Below are 11304 nucleotides of genomic sequence, written 5' to 3'. Positions count from 1 at the left end.
CTAGAGGTGACGCCATAGAAGTAGGCGGCGCAAGGAAGAAAAGGGGGGTCGTCGTTGCTGTAATTTGGAGCATTTGGTGCTCGAATTAGGGCGTTTGCAAGTTATTTTCATCCCCAATCTTCTATATTAGTGGGTAAGATGAATTCCTCAACTAATTTAAGTTTTCTTTTAAAAATTATGAAGTTAGGGTTTTTAGATTGAAATTGAATTGGGGTTTTTGATTTTAGAGTTTGGGTGTGGAATTTATTGAGTTGAATGTTCATTCATGAGTTTAATAGTTAGTTTAGAATAGTAGGAAACTTGTTAATGTTCAAGTGAATTGAATATAGTGTGCTGTAATTCGTAGAATAATTACATTAGGTTCGTATTTGTGTTTTTAGGCAGTTTACGGTTTTTAGCAAAAATACTATTTCACAAAAGTTGTTGTATTGAAATTTTACTCAAGATAGGCTCAAGAAACGCTTGATTTGGACTTCGTAGGAGAAAGTTATGCTCATATTAAGTTTCTGTTCAATTCATATCATTTTATATAGTTGTATTTAAAACTCTACTTTTCATATAATTGCTTCATAATGAACTTTTGAGTTACCATATGAACATATGATTATTTAATGTTGACTTTATATAAAGTAAGATGATTTTGATTAATTTGGTAAGGGTTTTAGTTAGACGGTTTAAGTTAGACGGTTTGACTTAGACGTTAGAACATGAAAGTCATTTATATGGTAAAAGAACATGATATGTTTGTTTGATGTTTTATGGAAATTAGAAAAGGTTGATGGCTTTGTGAACTAAGATTAGTTGTATCCAAGTCTTTTACTTACGAAGTACACACATTTATATTGTAGATTCCGGTTTCATTGAGGAGCCGTATTGACTGAGCTAGTTGGTTTGATATAGTTTAAAAGGTAAGATTCCTTACTCAAATCTTTAATAGTTACGAGAAAGGTCTACAAAAGATAAGATTTCAACAAAATTTCATATTTACGAGAAAAGATTATAAAGGTATGTTTCTCTCTTGAGTTGAGATTGGTTTGAATAGGAGGATGTTCCTCCTAATACGGATAGTTTGTTTTCAAACCTTGAATTATAGAATAGTTACAGAAAATATTTATGGATAGTTTTATGTTTTTAAACTGGTTGGGATTGCCTTTATGGTGTCTCAAGGAATTAGAACTTTGCCGGGATCGTCTCGACATTACAAAATAGTTGGGGGGGTACGTTGATCATTACCTCAGACTTAGATCTTCTGCTACGGTTTGACCGTTTGTGGGTGTGCACACTAGGGGTCTTTGTCTAATAGTTATCCGGAGGGCCTAGCTAGCCCAATGGGAAATAAAGTTCGTTCCATTCCATAGATTTATGATTCTAAGATTCTGAAAGAAATTGTTTTAGCAGAGAAAATAGAAAAGTATATGGTTTGGAAAAGAAATGAAGAAAAATGTTTTACAATGTTTTTATTTAGTATTTGGCTTGCAAAAGTGAATGATTTGTAGGATATAATTAATGCATCCTACCTGCACATATATTTGGCTTTACAGTATTGAATCTTGCTTAGCCTGTTTGGCTGATACTACATGCTTGATATATGCAGGTACATGAAGGCTTAGACTCGGGGTATGGGCGGAGAGCAACGTCCACTAGTTTTGAGTAAATATAGTTATAATAGTTTTGTTTAGGTGCATTTCTTATATATAATAAATATTTTGAAACTTAGGGTTGTAAATATTAATCCACCTAAATCTTTATTCGGTTGGGTTGTAATAGTATAAAATAAGCTTTAATTTAGTTTTGGTGCAGGTAGTTCTTCCTTAGCGATTATTCTCGTAATAATCGTGGAACAACACGTTTGGATTTCGAGTAGTTATACCGGAATTTTGTTGGTATTTGAAATGGGTGGAGTTGTTGGGAATTTGGATTTTGGATTGCTGATTTGTTGAATACATGTTTAAAATTCGGACTCCAGTCCTAAATTAAATTTTAGGCAGTCCATTTTTCAAACGGAACTCTGCCGAATTTTCTATAGAATTTTAATATTATTTAATTGAATTAATCACTCGAAATTCAGGGGTATTATAATGTCGGACTCCATGGTGGTCAACCGTGTGTCCAGGGTGGTCAGGTGAGTCTGAATGGTGGCCTGACCGAGCTCAAGACGGCCCATCTGTGAGGTAAGGGACTGATGTCCCTGCTCAATGCGGGTAAGGGCGGCCATCATAGGGTCTACATGAGCGGAGGAAGAGGCTTCCCCCGCGGACTGCCTATGGTAGGTCCTCAAAGGTCGTCTAGCAATGGGCTCCTGACCCCGTAAAGGAAGTAGGTAGGAACCATCACCAGCCTCAAGGCGGGTCTGGGCGCGGTCAGGAAGAAGGATGGACTCCTTCTTGGCAATGTACCACCTAAACTTGCTGGCCGATTGGGCAGTGACCCACTTGGCATTGATCATATAATCGATGCCAATTTGTGCTGGGCCAGCTACTACATTGTTGACGTCAGGTACATAACCAAAATGAACAGCTATAGCAGTAATAAGGCCACCTAAAACGATAGGTTGTCCTCTAATACAACCATCCTCAAATGTGGCAGGCAAACTAGTGGCAGTCCTTTTGAGCTGGGAGATAAACAAATAGGGCAGGCACAACGTATAGTCATACTCGGGAAACAAATAGCTTCCCATCAGAAAAATCTCCTGTTTTTGACAGGAGTGGAGCTCAGCTCGCCCAAAAAGTGTGCATCCCAGAAATCGCTGCAAGTAGCGAAGACTAGGAAAGTGCAAATGATCAGCAGATATATGTTGGGTGTTGACTTCATCTTCACCCATAAAAGCGGCCCACATTAGGTTTATGCGAAGGTCAGGAGGGTGGCGATGGTCCCTAGTGAGGGGTAGGCCAAAAATAGCAGCTAATTGGCCTAGCGTAAGTTCCCGATCCTCATTCATGAGGCGAAAATGAAGGACCTGATTTTTGTACCCTACTTCTAGGGAACTCAGAAATTCAAGGGTTAGGTGCCTAAAGGTCCAAAAAAACATGCCAAACATAGTGCCCAAACCCAATTTCTTAAATAAAGTCTTTGTATCAGCAAATATTCCCAATGTATGCAGAGATTACGAATCAACAAATCTAGTAAGAACAATATTGCGATGTTTCAATTGCTGAAATTTTTCTTTTTGCTCTAGAGATTTGAAGATTACCTCAGGAAAGGTTGAATCCGGTGGAATGCGAGTGCTTGATTCCCCTCGTGAGCTTTGCCTCCGTTTGCTTGGCCTTGACATGCTTGAATTTGATGAGAAGGTGAATGTAAGTGTGTGGGAAAAAAAATGAAAATTTTCTGATTTTTTTTTGTGAGAAAGATGAAGAAAAAGAAGAAGAGAGAAGAAAATTTGAAGGAGGAGATGAGATTGGTGAGAGAAGGAAGGTAGGAGAAGGTATGGATATGGAGGTAGTGAGGAGAGAGAAAACAAGGGTTTGAGAAGATGAAGTTTTGAGAGAAGGAGAAAGAAAGAATAAAAAAGAGGAGGAATTCGGGCGACAATAACAAGCTGTTGGGGGTTCCGCCCGGTCGGGCCAACTCGCTCGGTCGACCGGGCGAAAATATTTTTTTTCGAGGATCTGCTGTTCTTGCTCAGAGAGCTGGGCTACGGAAGAAGAGGAAATCCACCCGGTCAACCGGGCGAAATCCGCTCGGTCGGGCGATTTCCAGAAATTTCCGATTTGTTTCGCCCAGTTGACCGGGAACCAAAACCTCCAAAAACGCTTGCGCGCCCGGTCGAGCGACTTCGCCCGGTCGACCGGGCGGAATTACTTCACTTTTTCTCTCGTTTTTTCGTTCACTTTGCTGAAAAGTGGTTGCGCCCCCGGTCGGGCGAACTCGCCCGGTCGACCGGGCGGTTTCCCTTTTACGTTATTTTACGTCAAAATTTTCCCAAGTCGTAAAATTTGCCTCTTGCACACACTAGACTCGTCCAAATATTAGTACACTCTCCCTCACCACTCTAAGAAAATAAAAGAAATGAAAATTAAAATAAAACAAAATCTAAACTAACTAAAAAAAAAAGAGAGACGGGTTGCCTCCCGCAAAGCGCTGGTTTAGATGGTCCTGCACGACCGTAGTACCTCTTCTCAAAATCAGGGAGTGTCTAGGTACATAACCTCTACTTGGCCGATGAAGGCTCCCTCATGGTACAGTTTCAGACGCTGCCCATTCACTTTAAACTTCGTCCCAGCTGCATTGGCCACTTCAATAGCTCCATGTGCTTTCACGTCAGTGACAACAAAAGGTCCAGACCATTTTGACTTAAGCTTTCCAGGAAAAAGCTGTAGTCTAGAGTTGTATAATAGGACTTTGTCACTAACATGAAACTCCCGCTTCACAATCATCTTGTCATGAAATCTCTTTGTTTGCTCCTTGTAGAGTTTGTGGTTTTCATATGCTTCCAGTCGAAGCTCATCTAACTCATTTAGTTGAAGAAGTCTTGCTTCCCCCGCAGCCTCCAAATCCAAATTAATTTCTTTAACTGCCAAAGCTGAGAGATACTCCATTGCAACTGGTAAATGACAAGCTTTGCCATAGACTAATCGGTATGGTGTGGTTCCTAGAGGTGTCTTAAAAGCAGTTCGCAGAGCCCACAGAGTATCATCCAATTTTTGTGACCAATCCTTCCTTGACCTGTTGACTATCTTCTCCAAGATGCGCTTGATCTGACGATTGGAGACTTCAACTTGACCACTAGTCTGAGGATGATAAGCTAGACCAACTTTATGAGTGACTCCATATCTCTGCAGTAAGGCTTTGAAGGTCCGCTGATGAAAGTGAGATCCCCCATCACTGATCAAGACTCTTGGGACTCCGAATCGAGGGAAAATAACCTTCTTGAATAGCTTCATGACTACCATAGAATCATTGGTAATGGAAGCCACAGCTTCAGCAACCAAGATATACCTGTTCCCACAAGAAGAAGGGAAAGGTCCCATGAAATCAATGCCCATACATCAAAGTAGGGGTGTGCAAAAATATCCGATCCGAAATATCCGATCCGAAAATCCGCCGATCCGATCCGAAATTTCGGATATCCGATCCGATTTTAAGATTTCGGATATTTTGGACCGGGTATCCGGAAAAAAATTTCGGGTTTTCCGATCGGATACCGATCGGGATTTTTCAAAAATTTCAACGGACCCGATCCAAAAATCCGATGATCCGATCCGAAAACCCGGTATCCGATCCGAAACCCGGTGATCCGATCCGAAAATTTCGGATCAGATTCGGATCGCAATTTCCCCGATCCGAAATTTTCGGATCGGTTCCTATCCGATATCCGACATAGAACACCCCTACATCAAAGGGTTCGATCTCCAAAATACCCATCTGTGGCATCTCCTGCCTCTTTGAAATATTACCCGTTCGTTGGCATTCATCACAAGAGAGACAAAAACACGAGCATCTTTGAAATGGTAGGCCAATAAAAACCACTCTGAGAACTCTATAAGCGTGGCTTGTGAGCCAGATGTCCACTACAAGGCATACTATGACAATGTTGGAGAATGCCAACTATCTCCCAATCAGCTATACATCGTCGAACAAGCCATCTGAACACTTCTTGTATAAGAGTGGGTCTCCCAAAAATAATGCTTGGCATCATGATAAACTTCTTGCGTGTTGGTAAGTCAATCAGGAGGATGAGAACCACTAACACAATATTAGCAAAATCAGCATACCATGGAGATTGAGTAGACACAGCAAAAGATGGTCATCTGGAAAAGCATCATCTATGGGACCTCAGCACTTGACTCAAACCTCAACCGGGAGAGATGATCTGCAACTACATTCTCAGCACCCTTCTTGTCACGGATCTCCAAATCAAACTCTTGAAGTAAGAGTATCCATCGTATAAGTCGTGGTTTGGCCTCTTTCTTGGCCAAGAGATACTTCAGCGCAGCATGGTCAGTATGGACAATCACTTTCGAACCTATGAGGTAGGTCCGAAACTTGTCAAGAGCATAAACAATGGCCAACAACTCTTTCTCTGTAGTAGCATAGTTGACCTGGGCTCATCTAAGGTCTTGCTGGCATAGTAGATGGCATGGAGGACTTTGTTTTTCCGTTGACCAAGCACAGCACCAACCGCATAATCCTAGCATCACACATGATCTCGAAAGGGAGACTCCAGTCTGGAGGTTGTATGATAGGGGCAGTGATCAATGCTTCCTTAATCCTGTCAAAAGACTCCACACACGCATCAGTAAAATCAAAAGTGGCATCCTTGAGCAACAATTGAGTAAGGGGTTTCGCAATTTTTGAAAAGTCTTTTATAAATCTGCGATAGAAACCCGCGTGACCCAGAAAACTCCTCACTCCCTTGACATTCACAGGAGGAGGAAGTTTCTCAATCACCTCAATTTTTGCTCTGTCCACCTGGATGCCACGCTCAGATATGAAGGTGTCCAAGTACCACTCCGTCATTCACCATGAAGTGGCACTTTTCCCAATTAAGAACCAGATTAACCTCAGAACAACGTTTCAGAATTTTAGAGAGATTATGCAAACACACATCAAAGTCAGAACCATAAACACTAAAATCATCCATAAATACCTCCATGATATTTCGATGAAATCAGAAAAAATGGCCATCATACATCTCTGAAATGTGGCAGGGGCGTTGCACAAACCAAATGGCATTCTGCGATATGCAAAAGTGTCATAGGGGCAAGTGAACGTCGTCTTCTCCTGATCAGCTGGGTGAATGGGAATCTGAAAGAAACCTGAATATCCATCCAAATAACAGAAAAAGTTATGTTTTGCTAATCTTTCTAACATTTGATCAATAAAAGGGAGAGGTAAATGATCTTTCAGAGTGGCAGTGTTTAATCTGCGATAATCAATACACATCCGCCAACCTGTAACAGTACGAGTAGGAATTAGTTCATCCTTATCATTCTTAACAACAGTAGTCCCCCCCTTTTTAGGAACAACTTGAACCGGGCTCACCCACTTAGAATCTGAGATGGGGTAGATGATGCCCGCGTCAAGTAGTTTCATAATTTCCTTTTTCACCACCTCTTGCATATTAGGATTCAAACGTCTTTGAGGTTGTATGCAAGGGCGGTGATTTTCTTCCAAATTAATTCTATGCATGCAGAAATCAGGACTAATGCCCTTTAGATCATCAATACTATACCCAATAGCCTTCTTGTGCATGCGAAGCACTGTAAGAAGTTGTGAAAGCTGGCTATCTGTGAGTTTAGTACTGACAATCACAGGACATTCCTCAGCATCATCAAGAAATGCATATTTGAGGTGAGAAGGTAAAGGTTTAAGTTCTAACTTCTTTACCTGTGGTTCGGAAGTAGAGCAAATAGTCTCCATTACCTTACAATCTGCTACCGTATCAATGTCAAGATCATCAGTTAGATCAAGACTTGTCTCCAATAATTCATCTGACAGAAATTGTGAAAAACTAACTCCAGAGATCTCATCGAGTATGTCAATCCTGCAACATGTGTGCTCAAGCATAGGAGACTTAATAGCATTGGTTAACTTAAAAGTAATAGTATCATCACCAACACTCAAAGTCAGAGAGCCAGATTTTACATCAATAACAGCACCAGCAGTACATAGAAAAGGTCTACCCAAAATAATGGGAATTTGACTATCTTCTTCCATATCAAGTACTACAAAGTCCACAGGAATATAAAATTTTCCAACTCTAACAGGGACATCCTCTAAAATACCCAAAGGATACTTCACAGATCGATCAGCCATCTGAAAGTAATCGTGTGCACTTTAAAGCACCCAAGTTCAGTTTATTACAGAAGATAAAGGCATAACAGACACACTAGCACCTAGATCACACAAAGCCTTATCTATAAACAAGGGATGGAAAAACTACCAGGATCTTTTAATTTAGGTGGGATTTTATTTTGCAGAACAGCACTGCATTCTTCAGTTAAAGCAACCCTATCTATCCACCAAAATCTTTCTTTTTAGTATCATATCTTTCAGAAACTTGGCATACACAGGTACTTGAGAAATTAAATCAGTGAAAGGAACTGTTACCTCAAGATTTTTGACCATAGACATAAATTTACCAAGTTGTTGATCGACCTTTGATTTTTGCATCCTATGGGGAAAGGTAGTGGTGGAGTAGGAGAATCAGTAACCTTCTCCTTGCGTTTCTCTCGTCATCCACTTTCCCGCGCTCAACTTCAGTTCTGGAGCTATCCTCACCTTCATTGTCATCCACAGCATCATTCTGAACTGGAGGTATTGAATCATCAGTAGGCATAGGTGGGGCATCATATTGTGTACCGCTTCGAAGAGTGACAGCATTAGCGTTTCTTTAGGAATTGGTTGCCCCGGCAGATGACCTGGTTGCCTTGTGCATTATTTCCACCACCTGAGCAAGTTGAGTCTCCAAATGCTTGGTGGTGTTCTTCAGCTCCTTGATGCTCTCCTCATGATTTTTCTCATAGAAACCATCATTTTCATTAGATCAGACATAGTAGGCTCTTGAGAGCTGTTATTATGAGGAGCTTGCTGCTGATAGCCTTGGGGTGAAGGCCTATTGAAACCAGGAGGGGGTTCTGAGGAGCCCCTTGATAATATGGTTGTCTAGCAGCATGTTGTGGTGGGTTTTGATGTGGTGGTTGGTAGGAAGATTGTGGTGGAGGTTGAGGATTTTGGACATTGTTGCTCTTATAGGAGAAATTGGGGTGATCTCTCCAACCTGGGTTGTAAGTGTTAGAATAGGGGTTGTGTGGTCTCTGCTGAAAAGCATTGGCATGCTCCATCTGATTCGGATCAGGTTGACTGTAGAACAATCATGACCAAAGTGGCCTTGAATACCACACACTTCACAAAAAGAGGAAGTAATAGGAGCCATGGAGGACATCGCATTAATACTCATGGGAGGAGTACTAGATGCGAAGATTTCAGTGAGTCCATCTTCATGCTCAACTGTGCTACTTGTGAGGACAACAAAGCATATGCATCAGCATCCAATTTCTTCTTTGTAGTAGTCCTGGAGGAACTATGATCATTCGCTGCTAAGTTGGCCAGAAAATCGTATCCTTCATCTACCCCCTTATCTAGGAAGACACCCCCTGCAGATGAATCAATCGTGCTCTTGATATGAGGTTGTAGACCATTGTAGAATGCTTGGGTGATGAACCACTTATCCAGATTGTGGTGTGGGCATTCTCTCTGCAGATCCTTAAACCTATTCCATGCTTCCTTCAGTGTTCATCGGTTCTTGTTGGAAGGTGGCAAGCTTGTGTCTTATTTCTGCAGTTTGGTGGGAGGGTAGTACTCTTTCAGGAATGCTTCAGATATAGCACTCCACTCAGTTTCATTAACATCATTCAGCCACTTCTGTGCCTTGTCCTTTAATGAAAATTCAAAGACCATGACCTTCAACTGATCAGGAGTGACCCCTTGGTGCTTAACGGTACGATAGAGTTGTTGAAACCGTTGTAAATGATTTGCAGGGTCTTCATGTGGATGCCACCAAACTGATTCTGCTGGATCATTATTGATGAGGCAGGCTTGATTTCGAAGTTGCTGCTTGTATATCAGGCATAGTAGGGCCTGTGGGAACATTGCCAGGAGAAGGTACCCCATAAGATTCAGTGACTTAGGAGGCATAATTGGTTCAGTTGGTTCTTCCGTGGCTTTTTTCCTGATTAGCAGACTGCTTTTTTCTTCTTTTGTGCTTCTTGAGCTGCCGGATGGTTTTCTCAAGATCAGGATCAGTCTGAACTGAGAACCTGTTCTTTTAGACCTGGGCATAAAAGAAACAAAGAAAAATGTGCAGTGAGATGGCCTCAATTGGAACTTGAAGTTCCAATGAGACAGCAGAAATAGTCAAATAATTAATCAGAAAGTATAGAAACTAGCCTCTCCCCGGCAACGGCGCCAAAAATTGATGTGTTTTAAAATATACCGCAAGTGCACGGTGTCTGTTTGCAGAAACTGGCAAATACGGGTCGATCCACAGGGAGAGGAGTTCTACAGATTTATGTTCAATTATCTAACTACTCAGAGAGGAAAAATAATTGAGGAATTAATAACTAAGCTAGAGTAAACTAAAACGCAGAAAATGGGAATTTATCAAATATTAAACAACTAGGGCAATCGATCGGTCCACCATGCTTATACCAGTTTAATCAATATAATATAGTTCAACAACACTTGGATTGAGGTTCGAATAAATGAAGTATTTCGTTAATCCTTGGTCAGGCATTAACAACTCCTAGATTAACATATGCCAGTACGGTCGCTCAACATAATCAAATCTGCCTATTGTAATAAGCCTATAATGAATATGATCTTTCGATTCTAATTCTTATTAGCTAAACATAACTCATGATATTGCGAATTACATGAATTAAAAAGTATAACAAATCAACAGGAATTATTCTATTCAATCAATTATTGAAGAACATAAACCACAATCAAAAAAGTATAAACATGGCTTCCCTCTCTAAACCCTAGAAATAGACTACTCACTCATTATAATAAAGAACTCAATAAACATGATCAAAGTAAAAGAATTTATTAAATTAAAGAAAGTAAAGAAGAATACCGAATGAATGAAGAACAATGAAAAAGGAAATCGACGATCTATATAATCTACCAATGTAAAAGTTCAACAAAACTAGAGAGAATAAACTAAGTGTTTGGCCCTAAAAAACGTAGAAAATGAGATAGTCTCAACGAAAATACTAAAAACCTATTCATATTAATTACATCCCGAGAAACCACCCGGTCAGGCGACGGTGATCAGCAAATTACGACGAAGAATCAAATCCGCCCGGTCGGGCGCGTAAGTGGTTTTCTTCGTTTGTTCGCCCGGTTGACCGGGCGAGATAGATGGTGAAAAAACTGAACTTCTTTGCTTCGCCCGGTCGACCGGGCAAGACCGCCCGGTCGGGCGCGTGAGCGTTTCCTTCTTCGAATGCTGCAGTGGCTAAGTATAAAAATTCGCCCGGTCGGGCCACGCCGCCCGGTCAACCGGGCGAAGTCTTTTCCTTGTCTTTTTCTTCGTGGAATCCAACCGAAATGCTTGTGTGGTCTTCCGGATGCTTCTTGGACCTTGTGTGAGTGCTAGACTTCCGTGTCGCGACTCAGATTAAATGCAAAAAGTGCCTAATCTGCATCAAAACCTGCAAAACACGACAAGAGCTCCAAACACATCAAATCCACAAGAAAAGAGCTTAAAAGAGCCCAAATCGACTATCAAAACTAAGGGGATTAGAGTAAATAATCGATGAATAATGAACACATCATGAAGATCATTTTTTTCCGTCT

The sequence above is a fragment of the Beta vulgaris genome, chromosome 8, assembly GCF_026745355.1.
Source record: "Beta vulgaris subsp. vulgaris cultivar EL10 chromosome 8, EL10.2, whole genome shotgun sequence".
Lineage (NCBI taxonomy): Eukaryota > Viridiplantae > Streptophyta > Magnoliopsida > Caryophyllales > Amaranthaceae > Beta > Beta vulgaris.
Note: the sequence above shows the minus strand (reverse complement) of the source record.